General features: G+C 36.2%; 1 protein-coding gene and 1 long non-coding RNA gene across 4 annotated transcripts in view; one reads left to right on the top strand and one right to left on the bottom strand.

The window, feature by feature from the left end:
* The window catches only part of NKAIN2 (sodium/potassium transporting ATPase interacting 2), a 566,015-nt gene that overhangs the window by 456,348 nt on the left and 87,724 nt on the right, over window positions 1–21,943 (bottom strand). The gene's annotated exons all lie outside the window — the stretch shown is intronic.
* On the top strand, window positions 7,616–10,042 carry LOC118163641. Its single transcript, XR_004749148.1, has 3 exons — window positions 7,616–7,746; window positions 9,121–9,127; window positions 10,028–10,042. It is a non-coding gene; the product is annotated as an uncharacterized LOC118163641 (long non-coding RNA).

Here is a 21,943-nt window from a genome sequence, read left to right on the forward strand (position 1 = left end):
CTGTTATTATTTTTGTTCAATGGAATAACATTCTTAGGTCAATCATTAAAAAAAAAAAAAAAAAAATGCAGGTGACATTAAGAAAGCTCATTCAGCAGCTAATATCTATGTCCAGCATTAGAACAAAGGGGTCAAATAGATGAAGTGTACTTCTACTTTGAAATGTGGCTATAAAAGTGGTATCATTATGCTGTATGCTTATTGTATCTCAATGACCAAATGTGCTCAATTTACATATAATAATATGTTTTTGTGTAACTTCCAAAGTAAACTCTACAAGGGAGGCTGTTATGTAAATCTGCACTACACTCATCAGTGGCACAATCGCATTAGAACAGTCACATTGGAAAAAAATGACTACTTAAAATAATGTTATTAATTTGGGAGAATAAAACTTTAAAGATATATGACCTTGTGTACAGACTGGCAGAACATTTTGCCACAATAGTATGTTTTTTTCTCTAAGTGTTTTGCAGTAAGAAAGCTGAGCTCAATATTGTTACTTTAGCATGAAAAAGCTGATATTGCCTCATAACATTTCATCAGCTACAAGTTGCCTTAAAAAAATTCACAGTACTGGCATCTGTTATGAATGAGACAGGCAGAGCATCAGCACAGAGAATGATAAACACCCAGAGAGAACAGATATCTGACTCCTTGAAAGAGAACGGTGCCTGGAAGCTCAAGAAAAAAAGGAAGAAATAATGCTTAGAATGCAGTGAGAGGTGAAAGAACAAAGATGATTATTGCTAGGTTTTGTTCTGTATTAGATCTGTTTCAAGACTGCTTCTAATAAGGCTAATAATTGGATTCAGATAGTGATGTGAGATTTTATGACCCAGAGAACTGCAAATTTTGCAGTTTGTTTTGGACAAACAAAAAAGAATCTAAGAACACCAAGTAATTTATATTTGTGCCAAAAGCAAACTGGGGTTTAAAAATTCCTTTCCAACTAAAATGCCGATTTTATTTAATTGCTATCACATCTTTCGGAAACTTGCTGCAAATGTTACTGTGAACAAAAACAACAACAAAAATGTTGGATGTAGATCAAAATGTGAACCCAGCTCAAACATTTCTGCAGGAGTGGCAGCCATGTACATGATGATAGTTCATCATTGCTCAGAGGGCACTTCTTTACTGTTATGGTGACAGAACACTGGAACAGGTTGCCCAGAAAGGTTGTGGAGTTTCTTTCTCTGAAGATATTAAAAACCCACCTGGATGCCATCCAGCACAATGTGCTCTGGGTGATCCTGCTTGGCGGGGGGGTTGGACTAGATGATCTTCAGAGGTCCCTTCCAACCTCAACCATTTTGTGATTCTGTAACTGGGAACATAAGAATTCTTCCTGCCCTGCTATGTCATGGCTCTGCCTGAACATTCTATCCAATCTGGACAGTGCCCAGTGACCTAATGTGTCTCGTAACTTGCAAGGGCACCATCACATGCAGCACTAGGTTTGGAAATCTTATACTTTGTAGTAATGAGATGTATACATCCAGTTCAAGAGAAGACAGAAGGCAGTCACTTGCCATGAAAAATACAGGTCTTCTGAAGACTGACAGGTTCAGTTCTATAATTTCTCATCAAGTGGGGTTGCAGCTGACAAGATGAGCTCTTAATTAGGCTCTTAGGAATAATAAATGTCCATTTAAACTCAAAAGCTAATACCAATTCAGCACTATGATTGAGAATTCCTTCAAAAAGTATTTAGACAACTGCAAAACTTAAGGTTTGTGAAGCAAATTAAATAGTTTATCTAGTTATTTTACAATGGAAACCCAGTGTCAGCACAGAATAGATCATGAAAGGTCTTATCAAGGGCAGAATAGCTCTCCTAACCTCAGTTACACAGCATGTAACTCAAATTCATAGGAGAAACAACACTACTCTCTCCTTTTTACATAAAAAATTTGTCTGTTTTAACCTTACATCTTAGTGACTACATCAGCATTGCAGAAGCTCACAGAACTAGTGTTTGTCAGGCAGTGTCAAAAGAGCAATGTACCAGCTCACCTATTGCCTGCAAATACTCTGCAATAGCTGAAGGAGCTACATTAATTACTGGATTGGCACAAACTGAGCCTCTGTTCCATCCATAAACTATATGTAATATCAAACTATCGTCATTTTATCTCCTACATGTTCAAAGACAACCTCCAGAGTATGCAAGTGCTCATATGTGGCTGTTCTGAAAACCCATCATAGCTCCTGTGAAGAAAGTGAATTGTGCAAAGGGGTATTTAAGGACCTCTGCACTCCATGTAAAGGCAATCATTGCATTGCCTTTCACCCTTATTTCTCCTGTAGGAATAGCTTATGGTTAGATAGATTCCAAAACTGGTGACAATTGAGAGGGCATCATGTTCCTCAAGCAAGCTAAATACTCACAGCTCTCTGCTGGTTTATTTTTGCCATCTGTCTTCCAGTGAAACATCAAATTACTTGTGGAATCTAATGGGCTGTGCTCTGATTTTATTTAGCAGCAAAATACAGACATTGCCCTTTCTCATGTTCAGTGATGGGACACAGATTGTCTGTTTCAGTCAAATTTTTAAAAGCTACAAATTACCATCCAACGTCAGAGCTTCCCAACGTTTGAGATGATTATTAGAAGAAGATGCTGTCCATTCAGTCAGTAAAATATATTCTTAAGAAGAGAGGCTGAAGAAATGTAATTCTGCGTCAGGTGGTAATCAGGGGAGATCTAAAAAGAATTATTCCTCAACAAATAAGGAGTACCATGCTTGTCATAATATACTCTTTAGGATGTTACACTGGCTCTGCTCCACCTAGGACTGACTAGGTATACATCATGCCTACTCTACTGATACTCTAGTCAAACAAGCACTGTGCAAGCCCTTGGATCCAGGTCATCCTAGTAACTTCCTACAAGTCTAAGCTTATTATTTCAGGCTGGACAGCACACAACACTGCTTTTACTGTTGGCATCATGAGAAGTATTTTATTGTGAACAGCATGTTCAGGTGAGTGTCAGCTTGTGGCAAAAGCATAATAGTCAGTCTTGCATCTTCCCATTTCCATTAGACTGCAAGAAAAGAATAGTACCTGACTTCAGGAGTACATGTGGAATTATTGCATCCAAGCATGACAGAAGACAGAGTGAACGAAAGGCTTCTTGAACCTTATACATTTCCAGTCACACATAGGACATACATTTGTCTCAGAACAAGGACTTGTTTCTGAGAAAAGAAACTTTCCTATCTACTCCTCCACTGCTCAGAGGGTATTTTCTTTTCTTCCATAGCTGTCAGAAGACTCCAGATAAAACCCCTGTCATTTCCTCTTTATTACAAACTTTAGAGTTCTCACTGAAGCTGCATATCTGTAGGACTTCACTGGAAGCTCAGAATAAAATGGATGCATTTCAAAGCTAACTCCAGTCTATTTATAATCCAACGGAATGCACCTTCTCATCTGTAGTGGGATTGTGAATTCATATTCAGTACAAGTCTGCAGGGGCTGTCAACTGATTCCAATAGGGAATCTCAACATTATTCCTTTACTTCCTCACAACTACTGTACTTTTTTTATTTTTATTTTTTTTATTATTTTTTTTAAGGTTTCATTACTAGATTATATCTAGCAACTCACTGTATCCCAAGACACTTTATACTGTGGAAGGTCTCCACAGTTAGCCACATCTCCAAATGGGACCCTATTTGGAACAGTGACTTGAAGCAGACTCTACGGGCCTGAAGTACACATTATGTTGTTTCATGAAGCCAGTGCAATAGCACACATGTCCATAGTTACTTAAAGAACATCAAAGGCTAGAAAAAAGTAACTTTCCACCTAAAATCCTTTAAACAGAGCCTGAATAAAATATCTAGCTATTTTTAGAGCTCATGATGTTGAAGCTCATGGTTCATTAATATTTTAACATTCCAGTCCAGAATTATGTACTGCTTGCTTTTCATTTAGCACTCAAGTAACCACTCAAGTCATTTGAGTGAACATACAAGTATGCACCTATGTACATGTTCATTGATTCCAAGTTTTCTAAAATCAGCATTCAATTTCCTGGAAAGGAAAGCCACTATAGGAATAAATCAAAAGAGATTTTATACATATATATGTATTTCTTTTTCAGACAAGTTTAATAGATAAATCTCTTTTACTTTCTAGTAAAAGAAATCATAGAAATCATTAAAAAATAAAGCAAAAACTCTTCTCCCTCTGCTTTTCAACAACTCAAAAAAAAAAAAAAAAAAAAAAAGTGAAAATCCCAGTTTCCTATGAAACATTTATGAGATTCTTTTTCATTCTACCAGGGTGGGATTTTATGTCTCTTGTCTTTATAAAAGAATATTAAACCGAATGCCATACATAAAAGTGCTCTCATTTGTGAAGAATCAGCGTTCTTAATACTAACTTCAGTTGATTCTTAAGATTATCTTCAGTTGAAGAATGATTACTTTTCAGTAAAAAAAACCACCACCAACAACAACAACCTGTTTCTTACAGAACGGTCATTTAGTTAGCTTTCAGAAGTCATTTGTCTCACTTGGTAGTTTTCTCACCTGTAGAAGGTAGTTCACAACTCAAACCTAGTCCAAGATTCTCAGATGAATTCAGCTCCATTTCAACACCAAATATTAACACAATTATCACATTGGGTTTTGATTCCTTTTAAAAATCTGACCTGACAGAATAAATGAAAACCTTGGCAACACTAGTTAGCATCTATAAAAGAAACCATTGCACATCAGCTACTCTAGGGAACTCTCCTCTCTGAGAAAATTGAACAAAGACTTTGGAGGCAGCAAGCAACTACTAATCTATACCAGGAGAGCATTGTGTGAATGTATCATAAGTACTGACAATTAAGTCAGATCCTGATGCCACTGTAATCTTTATAAATTTCTACTTCTTTCTAAATTTTTACTTCAACAGGGTTGGGACTTTGTCATACTACAATGAATACATTCTGAGATTCCTACTTTCCCATTTCTAAAGATGTTAGTTGATGGTATAAATATGGTTGTCCCCTGGCTTGCAAAGTATACTAAAATAATAATGAAACATTTGGCAAAATAAGCACGATGCGTGTGTGCAACTGCAAACTGAGTCATGAAAACTTGTAAGGCTTAGGCAGAGTTATATGCGTGCTTTTTGAATTTCCCTCTTTGGAATTCTTCTATTACCTGCAGCCTCTTAAAAAAGCCTAAAGAATGTTCTTGATCCCTTCAGCGGTTTCTCTCCAAGCAGAAATGATGTTCTTAAATAAAATGACATAAAAGCTTCATAAACTATTTTCAGGGAGGCAGAAATGCTGGCCAGGATGTGAATGATCCAAATGAGGTATATTAAAAATGCATGTGTTTGTCCTTTCAGCTAATGGCTTCCTAGAGTTTAGGCATACTAGCTGGCCCTCAAAAGCTGTTGTGGCTATTGTATTCAGAGGACTCATCTCAATTAGGCATTTATTTTATTTTATTTTATTTTATTGTGAGTCTGTCCATAATGACTCTTCAAAACAGTTTATTCTGCTATTTTTTTTTCAATGTGCACTCCCTACTTCATTTCTCAGGGCATTCGTTATTGAACTTTGTGACATTTGGGGAAGCAAACAAATGCCAGCTCTATTTCTACTGTTTTCTAGGAAGTCTTTCTTGTTGATTTTACAGAGGAGCATAGCTATACACAATTGCTTTGCTTTTTAAAGCATATTGACTTACACTTGAATTCTATTCTGCCATGTATAAAAGGATACAAATACTAGCAAGCTGATAACTCTTAAGTAAATATAAACAAAATTCAGATGTAGGAGTGTTTCGCTAATGAATTATGCTACTGTTAGGAAAAGGTTACTGTGTTGGTTTGTGCTCCTTCAAACTTTGTGAGCAGTTCAAATTTTTTTCACGTTTTTCAAACTGACTTCTCACATAATGCAGATTTTAGATCTGCTTAACTGTTAAGGAATCACAATAACAACTAGCAGTTGCTGTGCATGTTGCAGCCTAACATTAATTAAATGTTGGTTTTCTGCTTCTCTGAAGTCTTGTTTTCATTTGTGATGTTTACAAAAAAAAGGGATAGAAATAAGACCCATCACCACATTAATCTTTCACCTTTCCTTTGTGGTAAAAGAACTCCTGAGAGGTGACAAGACCTGTAGGCTCTTGCACCAACTCAGATGGCAAGTAAATCTAGTTTTAACATATATACAGACTCAAACCCACTTTTTTCTTTGTTTTTGTTTTTGTTTTTCCTTTTTGAGGGAACCAAGCCCTGTACAGACTACCCTGAAGATACAGAGTCAGATGACAGAAAATAGAGGGGGGGAAAAAAAAAAAAAAAAAAAGCTAATTTAAAGAGAATGAAAAAAAATCCTATCTCACATGAAGACTTGATTTTAAATGACATAGTAGCTGTAGTTTTGATGATTCAGTAGTTAAACCTATTTAAATAGTAAGTGCGAAAACACTAACATTACATCTTAGAAACTGAAATGCTTTAAAGTCTTAAAAATGACTAAATTTTCAGTAGAATATACACAAAAATCCTCCATACTAAGCAAATTTTATTTTAAGAATTAATATAAGGGTATAACCTCCAAATTTACATTTTGTCTGTAGATAATAATTGCATTTGTTTGTAGAGACCAATTATGAAAACCGTTGTTTGTAATTTTCTATCTTTATTTCATCACAGTCTGAACACACAGCGTAAGCAAAGCTATTAAAGCAAAAGAAACCTGTTCAGAAAAATATTTAAAATTATTTAGAACTTATACTGAAGTCAGGTCCCACACTGAACAAATTGGCATAGAAATAGCACTCTGAGATTTACCTAAAGGGTCAAGAAAAATTCCCCCAGGGCTGGCCATATGCTGTATTTCATTTTGTGGTTTGCTTGAAATATTTTAGATAATTAGTTTTCATCTCAGAAAATACTCCAACTATCAATATACGCATTAATTCACATTCATTATAGCCAAGTGTTCTTTATACAACAGAGATTGTTTATGTATCCTTATTACTGGATACGAAGCTAAAAGGACCTCCATTCCTTCAAATCAAGCTATTTTATTATTATCACAAGGATGTGGTCTTCCTTTCTTTTTGACTTGATCTCTTGTTCATTTATCTTCAAAGGTGCTTTTATGCTGTGACAATGTTTGACATTAATGCTAGCAAGATAAGGAAGGTATTTCTTTGTGATGCCCTGAATATAACTGTTTCTGAAGGAAAAGTGTTCATTACCCTGCCAGAGGCCCTGCTGAAAATCTTATGAGTTTTGATGACCTAAATAGCAGCATTGGAGGCTATCCATGTTAATGCAGTTTACCAGTCATTGTCCTTCCTTGGTTTCACTGAGTTACCTATTAGAGAATTCCCAGAGCAGATGAAGGTATTCATCACAAAACACTAAACTCTGGTCTATTGACACAAATCTTTCTAACCTCTCTTTCTCTCATTTATTTTGTGAAATAGGTGGTTTAGGTAGATTTAACTCAATAGGGTGAACTTTGTGATGAACCTTCAATCTCCAGAATTATCTCCCCGTGCTTTGCAACGTAATAGGTTATGATCTTTTAGTTGTATTTTATTTATAATCAAGATAATAATCATATGCACCATGTCAGACTCACTTTCACTGAATCTAATGCTTTTGATTTTTCTTCAAGTGTAACTGTTATTCCTGCATGCATAAATTCTATTAGCACTATGCATGGCAGGATGAGCTTTGACAGCTAAGCACAAGTTGACCTTCCTAGTGAACTAGTGAACGCTTTGAAAACAAGTGGTACAGATGTTTTTCAATGAACTTACTATTCAAGAATACTTCAACACATTAACTGAAATGCAGTTACAGATGATCCCGTGTATACGCTCTTATCCAGAGCAGATGCTTACAATAGCACAAATAGCAATTAAGAGGGCTGCCTTGGATTGTCCATCAAGTTTAATCAAGGTCTTCAGTAGAGACTGTAATACCTACCTAACCATGTTGCATTGATATTGCTTTCCTAGCTATGACTAAGACAACTGAAACATACACTTTAGCAGGTCACACACATGTTGAAATTACTTTTCAACTGTATAACCTTAATGTGCACATACTTGTAACTGCATATCCTTTCTGTGCACACACCTGCACCTTGTACCTACTACATGTAGATCTAGTCTTGACTGACAAATGACTAAGTAATTGGATAAGAATTTTCATCCAGTTTTGAAGAGCTGAGCAATATAAGCTCCCTGTCTGTTAATAACTTGTGTAAATAGTGTCCCCCTCATTTTTAACATATGGACTTCATCCATTAGTTTTAGCTCTAACTCTTTCAGATTAGTTAAAGGCAGAGTCAATAAAGCTTCTTCCAAGATCTTAAAGTTGCTTTCTTTAAAGAAGTTGTAGTTTTGTTTTTGTTTTTTGAAAGTTCAAAGATATTTAGCCTGATATATGATATGGCTTATTGAACTATTTGAAGATACCACTTGATAAATCTGAATTCTCATGATTAATGATGCTTGTTTTCTCCCTTCTCTCAAATTACAAAGGATTCTTCACATAACCAATAGCACTGTTGCATTCGTCAGATTATAGTTGGGTGTTTTTTTTTTTTTTTAAAAAAAAAAAAATCCATTATAAATTGCTCTGCTGAATAGGAACAGAAGATTCAACTAATCTTTTTGCCCTTCTCAGTATTAAGTCTTACTCAGCATTATGCCTTACATACATGCAACAAAAGGCAAGCTAACAAAAAAATGGGGACCTGTGGGAATACTATATTGTTCAGGCAAAACAGCTTCAAGATGCACAATACCATAAGATTTTTCTGCACTTATCTTTCTATTCAAGGACTCAATTAACAGTATAGCATGTGAGTTTTTGTTTATGAATCAAGTGTATAATAACCTTGGATAAGGAAAAAATACAAATCTCTTGAGTTTCCATATTCATTTCCCAAATTACACTAGGCTGATTTTTTATTTTTTTTTTTGTAAACACTTGTTTTTGTTTTCACAGGTAAACATCACTTATTATTCAAAAAAAAGTCAATATGATAAAAACAAAGAACAAAAAAGAAGGCTTTGGGCACTGTTTCACGTATATTTTTACTTGGAAAAAAATCACACTTTATACAAGATAAAACGTGAATTCTTTGTTATAAGTTATCTGTGTCTCACTTACACATCAATTAAAAAACTCATCTGAAGAAGCTACTGTTTTGTAGCCTCACGGTAACAGAAGCTGACTGAAGATTTCAAGATTTATGGTAGCCTATTTCTAGTAGCTAACAAAGATGTAACTATCCTTTGATAGAAAAACAGAGCCCATCTTTCATCCTGATTATAGGAAATCAAGAAATTTTTAGAAGACATAGAAAGTGGACATTTTGTTATTCAGGTGTTAAAAGGAGTCCTTAGTAAGTATATTAGCTCCCTGTTGCTAATCAAAGTTTTGGAATTGATATTAAGCCTAGTGTTCCAAGGACATAAATGAAAAATGCATCTCTGAAAGTTATTTTCTGTTCTGCTATGTTTTCCCTATCATTTCCTGAAGGAAATGTTTATTGGTTCTGAAACGATGTGCAAATACCACTCACTTCTCCAGCACAGACAGTGGAATCAAACACCCGTCATGCTGCTCTTTTTTTCCTCTTGAGCCTCTACAGAAGAAAGATCAAGATCACCAAATCACATTGTTACCAATCTCAAACACATGAGTTGCTAAGTAATATCACAGAAAATATTAGTAGATTCTTATTAACTATAGCTATATTACTGAATGCAACATGCCACTTGTTCCTGGACACCGAGGCTTAGTGGCATGGAGCAACCCATCAATAAACTCCTGGCCTGTCGGGACAGGATGACTGAACTACACATTGGGAATGATCTTCCAAGCATAAGATATCCTGATTTCTGTGCCCCCCCCAAAAAAAATACTTGAGCATGCTAGTTGTCACAGACAAAATCAGCACCTGGAAATGTATAAACATTTTAATGATAGGTTCTCATTCCAAAAGCTTGGATATGGATTTTGACCATAGACACAATCATAGAATCATAGAATCCATCCTAAAAAACACACACACACACACACACACACACCTTCAGTGGCCACAAGCAAGCTTAGTACAGCTTTGAGGTTCTTTCCAAGTTACCGTGTTTTCCATCAGTGGAGCAGCAATGAGTCATACAATGTCATAAATTCACCAGCATTATTCATTATGATACTTTGCTAGATGTCACGACTGGGCAGAGGAAAAATCCTTTGTAAGAGGGTAAGAGACATACACTTGCACTAACACTCCCACATTTGTTCATATATTTTCTGCCACGTATATTTAAATTTCCTATGATTTCAAACATCTAATAAAGTAAAATTAATTAATTTACTTCAGCATGTAAATATTTGAAGGCTATTTTCGCCAATTTAATGTTTTGTATGTAATTAACTAGTAAAAAAACAACCTTTATTATTTTATGCTAATCTTGGTAAATATCGTGTCAACTGCATCCACAGAGTTAGCACAAATTAAATAGATCAATGATGCTTTCAGCCTAAAAACTGAAGATGCTGTCATGTCCTTCTAAAATCAGTTTATCAGCAGAAGAAAAATACACTATATTTTTGCTGTTATACAAATGGTTCCAAAAGCCCCAATTATCTGATCCCATGCTTGATTGTAAAAGTACAAGAACGTGTATTGATGAGCAGAAATTGAACTTGAAACCATTTCATTTAAGAAATAGGTGAAAAAAAAATCTTAAAGAGTATGCCTTTTACATGGACAGACCACCTTCTGTACTTAAGAGGGAAAGAAGCAGAACGAAAAATACAGCAGATTTTACAGGAAAGTCTGGTAAACCTAACTTAAAAAAAAAAAAAAAAAAAAAAAAGACCATTCATAAAACAGTAATTGAAGGATAATAACAATAGTTAACCAGATAAGCAGCAGTGGCAAAAGGCATCTCTTTTTGCAGTGCCAAAGAGTAATGAATGGAAGGCATTATTCTGCAGCTGACTTTCCTGCGTAAGAGCAAAGTACAATATTCAGCTTCATGACCAAAATCTGAATTGGCATTTTGATCTTTGTTCTAGAAAACAGAAGGGTAACCATCACACTGTAGACAGAGTTTTAAATGTAGGTGGCAGAAGATAGTTTTAGCTATCAAGCATAACAGAACACAATTTAGAGAAAAAAGAACACTATGTTAAGGCAAATCAACAAATATTTATTTCTTTTGTGACTAAGCTAAGGGGATTTTCTGAGATGCAAATAAGTTAGCATTTCATTATATCTTTAACTACAATTCATTAACTGTTTTTAATTTGATGTTATTCTACAGAAATCACTGAAGTGAAAATGTCAATAAAAAATCTGTCTGTTATATGGAACTAAAGGAGTCTTCTAGCAACACAAGAATGAGAGAATGTGCATATCGCTTTCAATTGCGATTTTCTGAATAATATGTTGAGCATTCCTGTAAACATAGTAATCTACTTCATTTGGAAGTACAGCTTCCTTCCTTGCAGCCACAGCATTTTTATTGGACACAAACGATAAGGGAGTTCTTTAAACCTGTACTATATCCTTTACCTCACAGATCCCCATTTCAAACACAACGTGGGACAAAAATGTGCTGCTAACAATATTTCTTGGTTTTCCATCTTCATTGGTTAAATACACCCGCGGTGAGGGCTCTCGGTGTAGCCCCATAAGGCATCCCCAACCATCACTGTGCCACTAGAGGGCAACGGAAGCACTAAGAGCTCCTTAGACTCCTGACTCCAGCGGCAAACTTGGCACTTTATTTGTACCAAAGCTGCCCAGTTAGTCTGAGAGACATGAGGGGTAAACAGGGAACAGGGAAACACAAGCGTAGTTTAGCATGCTTTAACACCACCTGAGTCAGAAAATCGATTAGTGTAGAACTTCTGCTTGCAAAATTACCTTAAAAAAAAAAAAAAAAAAGCCACTGTAATAAAGCACAACTCATGCAGTGTAGAAAATTATATACAAAAGAGAAAATCTTAAAAAAAAATAAAATAAAATAACTATTCCAGCTTTGGAAAAAAGGAATCATAATCCACTGAAATAAGCACCTAAGTGTAAGTGGTAATAATTGTACTGATGACAGAGCACATGAGAGTACAATTACATTTCAAATAAATCACATTCCTAATCACTTTTGTTAGACAGGTACAAGACTGAGTAGGTGTTTGCACAAGCAACAGGTTCAGGGGTTTGTTTTCTGGGATGTCTGATATGACTTGTGAGATCTCAGGTGCCCTGAGGGAAGCCTTCAGACAACTTCTAGAACACTTATTTTGCTGTATCGCTATAATAAGGGGCTAGAAAATAGCAACTTTATGGAGCCTCCCTTGCAATGGTAAGAGTCAGACTAAATTGAAATATCATTGAATAGTCTGCCTCTGTTTAATCACTAAGTCCTTATAAAATACAGCACAAGAAAAAGGCACCAAAAAAAAAAAAAGCATAAAGGTTTTTACTATTTCTAATCTTCAATCTTCTCCTTCATGAAGAATTTAAATCAGGAAACTCTTGAATAAGACATTTCATCATGGGAAAGAGGTTTCTACTTCCTTTTCTCTTCATGATCCAGAGCATTTATACAGGACATTTCATGTTTTCACTCTGACAAGATGTGAGTTAAAGCTTTACCTTCCAAAAATTAATCTATAACCATGTTTTCTAGGATGGCTTCTCTTGTTCTCTCCTTATCAATCAAAATAAATTACAGAGAACTTGACTTGGGAAATGTTAATATAGATATTTTCTAGCATTCCTTTGGTGAAGAGCCATGTCACATCACAAGCAGGAATAAGCTGACAAACACTAAAACACTATTGGTGTTTTAATGTCATCAGAGTTGTCACAGCCTTCAGCCACCCATGTGTTGAGACAGTAGCACTTTCAAAGATGTTGTTGCCTCTTGGCCATCCAAAGAAGGGGTGTTTTGTGTTTCTGACATAGTTATTACAAATTTTGCTGGCCCTGATTTTGTTGTTGTTCTCAGTTGGCCTGTAATTCCTAATGTTGTCAGCTGCTTTAATCACTAATTAGTGGCTCTATATGTACTTTCCCATCCTTCTCAAAGACGGAAAGAAAAATAATTTGGGTAATGTATACAGAACTCAGAGATAAGGGGAACTGCTCAGATAAGAAATTCAAGATTTTTTTAAGCTAGAGAAAATCATCTTGGTTGAGTATCCAGCATGTTTGAGAATACCTTTAAGTGAGAGTGGAAGATGCACAAGGAAAAGTGTACTAGCAGTCCTTTATGATATCACAGTTCTCTACTGTACTCCTGGCCTGCCCACACTTACCTTGCTGTGTACAGTCCTCTCTCTGAAAAGTATTCTCCGTCATGTGTGCATAAGCAGAAGGTAAAGCAAGAAGCGCTGCCTGATGCTTTCCTATTTAAAAGTGATACTGAATGCAAATACAGTGGTTTTCAGAGGCACAATAGTTCCCATAGGTAAATGCTGTATCAATTTGTATGACTTCTAATAAGCACTTAGTGTGCATACAAACACTCCTCCCATGCAGTCACACTGACCCTGTTCTACACCTGATTTTTTCAGGTATCTGGACATTCATCTCAATTTGTGTACCACTAAACTGTATTCTTTAACCATTTGGTTAAAAATACCCACTGTCAACTTCACCTGAAGAGAGGGCTTAGGCAAGGCAAGGAAAAAAATTATGACTAAAAAGCGAAGAAAACTCGGCAGTTTTCACTCAAGTGAATCAGAGCAGAAAGAAATCAGCAAGGTAATAATAAAGAAATAAGAGTACATAGTCTTTCCCAGGCAATGAGAAGAATCAACATGGAATTGCGATGCAATTTCTGATATCAATTCTTTCCCATGTTACGCTTTATTAGCCTTTCCCATAGCTGAGAAGAATCTTGACCTCAGTCCAGCTATTTGAAAGACTTACAAAAGTAATAATGAGCTAAACACATTTTCATCTCATTTTCAATTTTTTATTCCTCTCAGAAAATTGTATGTGTCTGTTATATTTATATGCAAGACAACTATCCTCCTTTCCACTCAAGCTGTGAAAAAGGATTTTCTGAACAGCTGCAGGTCAATGGAACAGAGGCAACAATATTCCTCTTTCTGGTGGGACAGGGATTCCTGTTGAACTTCCTTGCATCTCTGGCTAGAGGAGTTCACAGGAAAATAGTCTAGCCAGCACTTGTGAAGTGCTCATCAGGATACATTTCAACAAACACTCAGGTGTGATGAATGGGTTTTTATTCCACCCCCATATACAAACAGGCTATTTTTTCTCCTGTTTCTGTGTGTGTGGATAAAAACAGTTTTATCAGTCCCTAATGGATGAACATGTCCACCTTTTTTTCATACACATATAAAAGTTATAATAGGAAAGAAAGATTAAAGTGAAAAAAAAAAGGGGGATTACCTTGGATTATTCTCCACACAGATGTCTGTAATTTGAGAGATCTTATTGTGAACTAATACCTAGCAAACCTTTTTCCAATGTATTTCCTTGATAGGACCAATGATGCACAGTCACTAGTAAAGAACAAAATTAACTTGGAACTTTCAGCAGCACTGTGACTGGTCGTAATGCTCAGGAGTCAAGAAACAATGTGATAGAGATGTGGATACCAGGAGTGAAAGTAACTAAGACTTCCTATTCCAGAAAGATGCTTCAGGTTGCCTAAGAAGTCACAGGTTTAAGCAGCAACCATGTACTCAGGTAAATGCTGGGGCCCGGGCGGGGGGGAATCTGACACCTCAGGAGGATAGAATACATAAAGATATCTATCTATCATCCTGTGAAAAGAAAAACTTGCTCAATGAATCCTCAGTCAGAACTATACTGAAAAAAAAAAAAAATTGCAATTTTGCAACGCAGAAATGGTTCTTATACTACAAGTCCCAAGATGGCAGCTTAATTATTTGGTATTTTTCCAAATACCAGATACACCTGAAGTTATTTGCATTATATTTACACTTTTTTTTTTTTTCTATTCAGTAACTAACAAGTGTCAGACATAATACAGTTTACACAACCACAAAGGTCAGGAAACTAACAGGAAAAGAGAACAAAGCCTGTATTTACACTGTCTTTGGGATATTGCCCCTCAGCTAGACACAGAGAAAGGCCCTCCAAAAAAGTGCCTGGAGTAGAAAAGTAGAAAAATTTGAAAAGAACCTGTCCACCTGCATAGAATTGTTATCTGTAGATAATTCCCAAATCAACTGAGTCTTAGCCTAACTGAACCACAACCTTCTCATTTTCTTTCCAGCATGCCTAAGTAGTAGTGCCTACATCACTTGAACCTTTGGGATGATTAAAGTACTCTTAGCATTCAAGTCCAAGCTGAAACTAGGTGTGCTCCACTGATCCCTCCGCTATTTTCTGTGCTATAAATTTAACACTTGCATAACTTTAGGGGCTTCAGTGACATGTATAAACTGGTTGTATTTAAGCACTATTTAACAGCAATGTCAATCAATAAAGTGAAATTTCAACAGAGCTGAGTGCAAAAATATCCACATCTTCAGACATGTGTCTTAACTATTAGTAATGTTCATTGAAATCTTAATTCTCCCAGACTGAGGTAGAGCCAAGCTAACACAGGAAACTATAATGCGATCTGACACACATGACCTTTCTGATTAAAGCAACTTGTCTTTCTTACAGAAGGCAGCTACTACAGCTCATTAAAAGCTTTGCATTCTATTCTTCAAAATTCTGTATCAACCAAATCATATTCTTTATTTCTGGTAGCAATTGGATATGTCTCTATTTCCTCTTGAAGTTAATGAGACACAATGGGTATTCCAATTGTAGGTCAGCAATGTTTGATGCTGCCTTTTAAGTAACAGACACTTCTCCTTCTACAAAAGAAATTGGGCCAGTTCTAGTACCGTTTCCCAAGCCCCATTCATTCTCTCACCCATACCCCACCCCACAAACACACACCCCACAAACACACAAGGGGAAAAAAAAAAAAAGGGATCAAAAGACAATACATTAAAAAATAATTATTTTTAATTCAACAGTTCAACATACATTACTGTGATGCATACAAAGGTACTGCATAAAAAAATCATGTTAGTTCCATAGATATTATCAGAAATCAAGGGACAGAGATGATTAACAATGCTTCTTTTACTAAGAGAGTTCTCATCTGTTTCAATAACTGAAAATAGACCACCCAGACATGGTGCATTTACTGTGCCTGTACAAGAATGATTTTAAATACCTAACTTTCTTTATAACATGAAAACACTTAAATAATGTATCTTTTATTAATGCACTGTACAAAGTACCTTTTTTCTTTTTTTTTTTTTTTTTTTGGCATACTGGTGTTTATCTTCTAATAGCGTTAGTCGTTGGAAAAAAAAAAAAATGTATCTCCATTACAATTTGCTTGATATAAAAGAGCTGAAAGTTTCAGATCATTACAACAGAGGTTGAATTCACATTATCGATGTGAAGTAAACTTCTAAAGCTTTGTTCCCATCAGTTTTAGGTACTACTTGAGAAGAATTAGAGATATTGTACAACTGATGAAAGGTTTTGTTATATTTTTCACTGGAAAAATATAACAATATAACAAAAAGTTGTATATGAAAACTACAAAAATTAAATAAAGCTTGTTTCCTGCCTCAGAGAGATACATAAACTTGCAAAAATTAGATGTAATCTATATTATTTTACTATTTTGTACAATGTCTAACACTGAATTTAATCATAATACTAATGTGGAACAGCAACATTGAAAATACAGTATTCTATTTGACAGTGATAAAATAAGAACTACAGAAACACTGTAAGCAAACACCTATTGCTCAGTATTCTAGTGTGCTACTTTGGGATATAGAACTGCCAGTTTTTCCACTGCAAAGTCCTTCCTTAATATCCACAGTTATTGGAGCAAATTTCATGATAAAAATCACATTTAAATGGTTATATAAAATATACAAAGAAACCTGCATGTGTGTATGTCTGCAGTTTCCTTCTCATTTGCTCAAACTAAAACCAGTTTTTACCAGTGTCCCAGTCTCAGATGGGATAAAGTTGTTGTTCCTAGTATCCCCGTGGTGCTGTGTTTTGGATTCAGGATGATAATACTACTGATATCACAAGATTGTTTCAGTTGTTGCAGAGCAGTGCTTACACAGAGCCAAGGACTTTTCAGCTTCTGGTGCTGCCCTGTCAGTGAGGAGACTAGGGTGGGGGGAACACAGCCAGGACAGCTGACCCCAGCTGGCCAAAGGCATGTCCTACACCATGTGGCATGCTAGACAAAACTAGGGGGGTTGACTGGGGTAGGAAGCCACTGCTTGGGAACTGTCTGGTCATTGGTCTGCAGGTTGTGAGAAATTGCACTTTGCATCACTAGCTTTGTATATTATTTTACCAGTATTATTTTCCCTTCCTTTTCTTTCTTATTAAACCACTTTTATTTCAGCCCATGAGTTTCACCTTTTCTCCAATTCTGTCTCCTATTCCACTGTGGGGGAGTGCACAAATGTCTGTGTGGCTGCTGGTTTAAACCACAACAACCAGAACACTGAAATCTGCTTTTCCACCATGGGGCTATTTCAGCTTTCCTTCTCCAGTCTTGTCAGCTAGTAGAGTGCTTTGAACACAGATCCAATGAGCCACTGAAAAGGAAAGTCTTTTCCCTAGCTTTCATATACTCAAAGGTAGCAAAACTGTTCCTGTTGCTGGAAGTCTACAATAAACCACCACCAGAATACCCTTCAGGCAGGAAAGATGACTGGAAAAAGCCAGTAGGAAAGGCAAAACATTACAAAAGTTTATGAGCAGAAAACCAGGGGTTTGGAGTGAAAACAGTTCATACAATCTTACCTACAGCTGACAAGTCTAAAAGCTATTTTAATTGCCATAGCACTTCTATAAGCTTTCACAAAGGTTTTAGGAAGAATTCTAAATGATTTTGTTTCGTGTAACTTCCAGGACGCGGAACACATTGTATGGACTACATTAGGCATTGGCCCTTACCCAAAGACTGCAAGTGCCAAGTAATACAGTAGTACTGTTGCTGAGAATTTAACAGAATATGTTCAAACATATCTCATATTTCAATAGCTCTGTAAATTTTGACTCATTTCCTGAAATGGTAACACACTTGTACCCAATATTGTGTGAAGTAATATGATAGATCAATTTAAACAAGTACTTCCTCCATACAAAAAACACCTGCTTGAGAAACATGTGGCCACGATACCAAGAGGCTTGCAAAAGAATTATTACTGCACATTTCTCAGGATGAAACAAGTTCAAAATATGAGTACATTCTGTAAATGGAAGCATAACATTTATGGAGATTCAGTTCAAAGAAACTGGGAAAGTAAGCTCCTAAAAGATGTTTTGCTGACCAGAATAAGACATCTATTTAATCCAGACAACATAAAATACCAAGCGAAACATGTGTTTATAGGATTTCTGTCTTACATCAGAAGTACATCACGGTACAGATTTTGAATTCCACCCATGGTGGACCTTGTCCTTGTAGTGTCCAGATTGAAAGTTTATAAACAAACTTTGGAGCAGACATTTTATTCCATATCAGTACAGAACTTTGACTTCAGTCTTAGAAATGTATCAACTCTATACGTCATTGCAGCCAACTGTATTTAAGCTGCTTGCTCACCTTAGGTTTTACGGTTTTCTTCTGAGGTCAGGGGAGAGAGACTTGGTAACAAGTGATTTCATCCTCATGTAGGCATATAAATAGATCAAATTGCATCCCAAGCCATTTATGTATATATAAAGTTTGTGTAATAAATTATGAAGTAAATCATCTATTGCTGGCAAATCTTCACAGTGTACATCTCAAATTTGTTGGGATGGATCCCGTTTTGAGTCCACTGGGCACCTACGCGGGTGCTTGTGTGTGATCTAGATAGAAATTTCACTGCCAGATCTGATTTGAGATGCTGTCTTAAGAGCCACTTGAAATGTTTTCCTTGGAGTCTAGGTGAACTGTCCCAGTTTGGGGTTTTCCAAGGCTTGTAGTCCTGAATTCTTGTGACAGCATCATTAATTACAACTACAATGGCAAGTAATGTAACCCAGTAACAGCAGATTTATACAGTGAAACACCTGATGCCAAAGGGTGTTGTGTTGTCTTATTTCAAAGTAGCTACAGTGTATTCCCACAGACTAGGTGCCCATTAGTTGTCATGGTATGTTACTTATAGTGACAGTGTGTATCTGCTAGGTCTGCTTCATCCAAAAGGAAACCAGTTTCTACCACATTACCAAAGAATCTTTTTTGATACAATCACAGAACTCTCTTTGAAAAGCACACTGCTTGCTTGAACTAAAACACTACTCTAAATATACCTAAAAATACCAGAAGCCTGTTTCCTAAATAAGCTTGAACTACTGCTTAGTTTCCAAAATATCTATACCTAAGGTATCCCACAGACCAAGAGTCCTGCTATTAGGTGCAGTCAAATAAATAAATAAATAAATAAAGTATCTACATTTAGAAGCAGTCAGACCTAGCTAATTCAGACAGAGCATGAGAAAAAGGTCACAGGTAGTAAGCAGGTGTCTTGCTTTTATAGATCCCAATTACAGGCATTTACCCTTGTTCACCAAACAGGCGTGATAATTCAGCATTTTGATGTACTACACAATGACTTGTTCCTTAATTGAATCTTCATCTGAACTCTCAACAGAAGCAAAATGAGGACATCCACACTCTTAGACTGTTAACACAAAAGCAGTACCACTATATCCTGAGAGTTTCATAAGGCTGCAAATGCACAAATCCATTTCAGGCCAATGAAGGTGGATGAAACTATAATCTCAAATAGTATATGATTGAAGTAGAATAATGTTTGTCATTTTTATAACTTCAGATATAAATATTTTTCTAAATGAAGCTGTTTGCAAGCATTCTTCTGGCTTTTACATGGATATAGGTATAACAAATTCCTAGGTGCATGTTTATGCCTTCCAGGGTGCAGTAGTAAAACTTATTTCTCCCTAAGCTAGCATCACATACCTGTAGTTTGTACTACACTAAGACAACAGAAATAATACTGAGTCATTGCATAACTACCTTTTCACCTGATGCCTAAACAACATACACTTAAACTTGTTGCTCAATGCCACATTCTAATCTCAATTTCTCTAGCACAGTCTCTTCCTCTTCCTTTCGTTCCACTGTGGTCAAACAGTTAACATAAAAGGCAAATTGGCAAGAGACTCATTCACAATTAAAAGAATATTGATAAATGCAATGTTATCTAACTGTATGAGACAATAGTCAAGAGATTCAAACTACAAGCTTCCATGAATATAAGAGTGTATATTATACACTTGTAAAGTGGGTCTTTTGGCTTTTGATTTTATCAAAGGGCATCCATAGAAAATAATTCTTCAAATTGAAGAAAAAAAAAAAAAAAAAGAACTTAAAGATGAAAATATGAATGATATAACAAAAAGGAAGTTGCAAAAATCCTGCTACTACATGCTCTGAGTATTCCCCTATAGTGAGGATTTTTCACTTGAGAATTGTAATGGGTTCAAAAAGATCCAGGAAGTAGTAGGTGACTGCATACTGCATACATAAAAGTCACAACTGACAACAGGCAAAAATAAATGGGTAGCAGGTCCTAAAATTTAAAACTTCAGAAAGACATACCTTCTGAGTATCTACATCAGCTTGCAGCAATATCATAGAACATCTGTGCTAGCCTTCAGGAAGGCTAAGGAAGAAGCTTTATTCCCTCTTGCTATCACCATGACCATATAACAACTCAATGCAACATCACCACTACTCAACCACAGACAAACATGGACTATGCATGGAGACTAAGGAGGTAATTTATCTTACAGTTGCGAAACACCTCAGAATTGTCCCAGTTGGCCCCAGTATTTCTTGCCAACAGTAATGAATAGAACTTTGTCAGCAGTGTGTGAAGTTGTAGGGTGAATAACTTGGATTCCTAAACTATCTATGACACTGTAGCCACTAAGAGGAAGACTTTATCATTAGGCCAAACTTCAACGGTGTGTTTTGACCCCCCCCCCTCCCCCCCCCCCCAAAAAAAAAAATAATAATCCAAAGTATTTTGTTACATTAACTAATGTGTTTAATTAAAAAAAAAAATAGTCCAATTTTATACCTAAGTCATTTCAAGTGATAAAGGTGTCTGAGTATTCCAAGAAGCGGGAAAACATTGTGTGCAGTGTTCCTGAAAATGAGGAATGAAAACAGGCAAGACCAGCACCCCACACAATTCAGCTTTATAAAATATCCTCTGCTGAGCTACAGCCACTGTCCAGGAACTGGTGATGCAAAATCCATACCATCTTGCATTAGTAGCTAAATACACCATGTGTCTAGACAGCAGGGAGAATATCTCAATTTGAGTCCTTGTACAGTGCACTCTGTCAAGATTAGCAGATGCAAGGGTAGATTCCTGTGAAAATGAAGAAGTGTCAGTGCCCCTAAAAAAACACTGATGAAGTGATCAGAGCATGATGGGGTAAAGTGAATTGTATTCACAGTTTGCCCCACGTACCAGATAAACACCAGCTGTGTATATACACATCAGTTTGGTAACAGTCTCCAAAACACTGCGCCCCTTTACCCCTCTTTTCATCAACCTTACCATTTCTCTTCTCTCTCAAACCTCTTTTTTTGACCTGTCTTGAGAGCCTACGGAAGAAAATTTATTTTTTCCTGCCTTCTTTCACTATTCAACGTGTCAATATTTGTCAGAATTCTTTCCATAGCTGCTACATTCAAAAGGTAAGCCAGTTAATTACAGTTGCGCACAGTGTGTCTGCCTACACCAGCGCATCCATACTAAATGAGCTCTTGAAAATTTCAAGATGCCAATACTTGTGATATTGTGGGTCTCTTGCTAAACTGGAGGGGGGGGGGGGGGGGGGGGGGCC

This window comes from Oxyura jamaicensis, chromosome 3, assembly GCF_011077185.1.
Source record: "Oxyura jamaicensis isolate SHBP4307 breed ruddy duck chromosome 3, BPBGC_Ojam_1.0, whole genome shotgun sequence".
NCBI lineage: Eukaryota > Metazoa > Chordata > Aves > Anseriformes > Anatidae > Oxyura > Oxyura jamaicensis.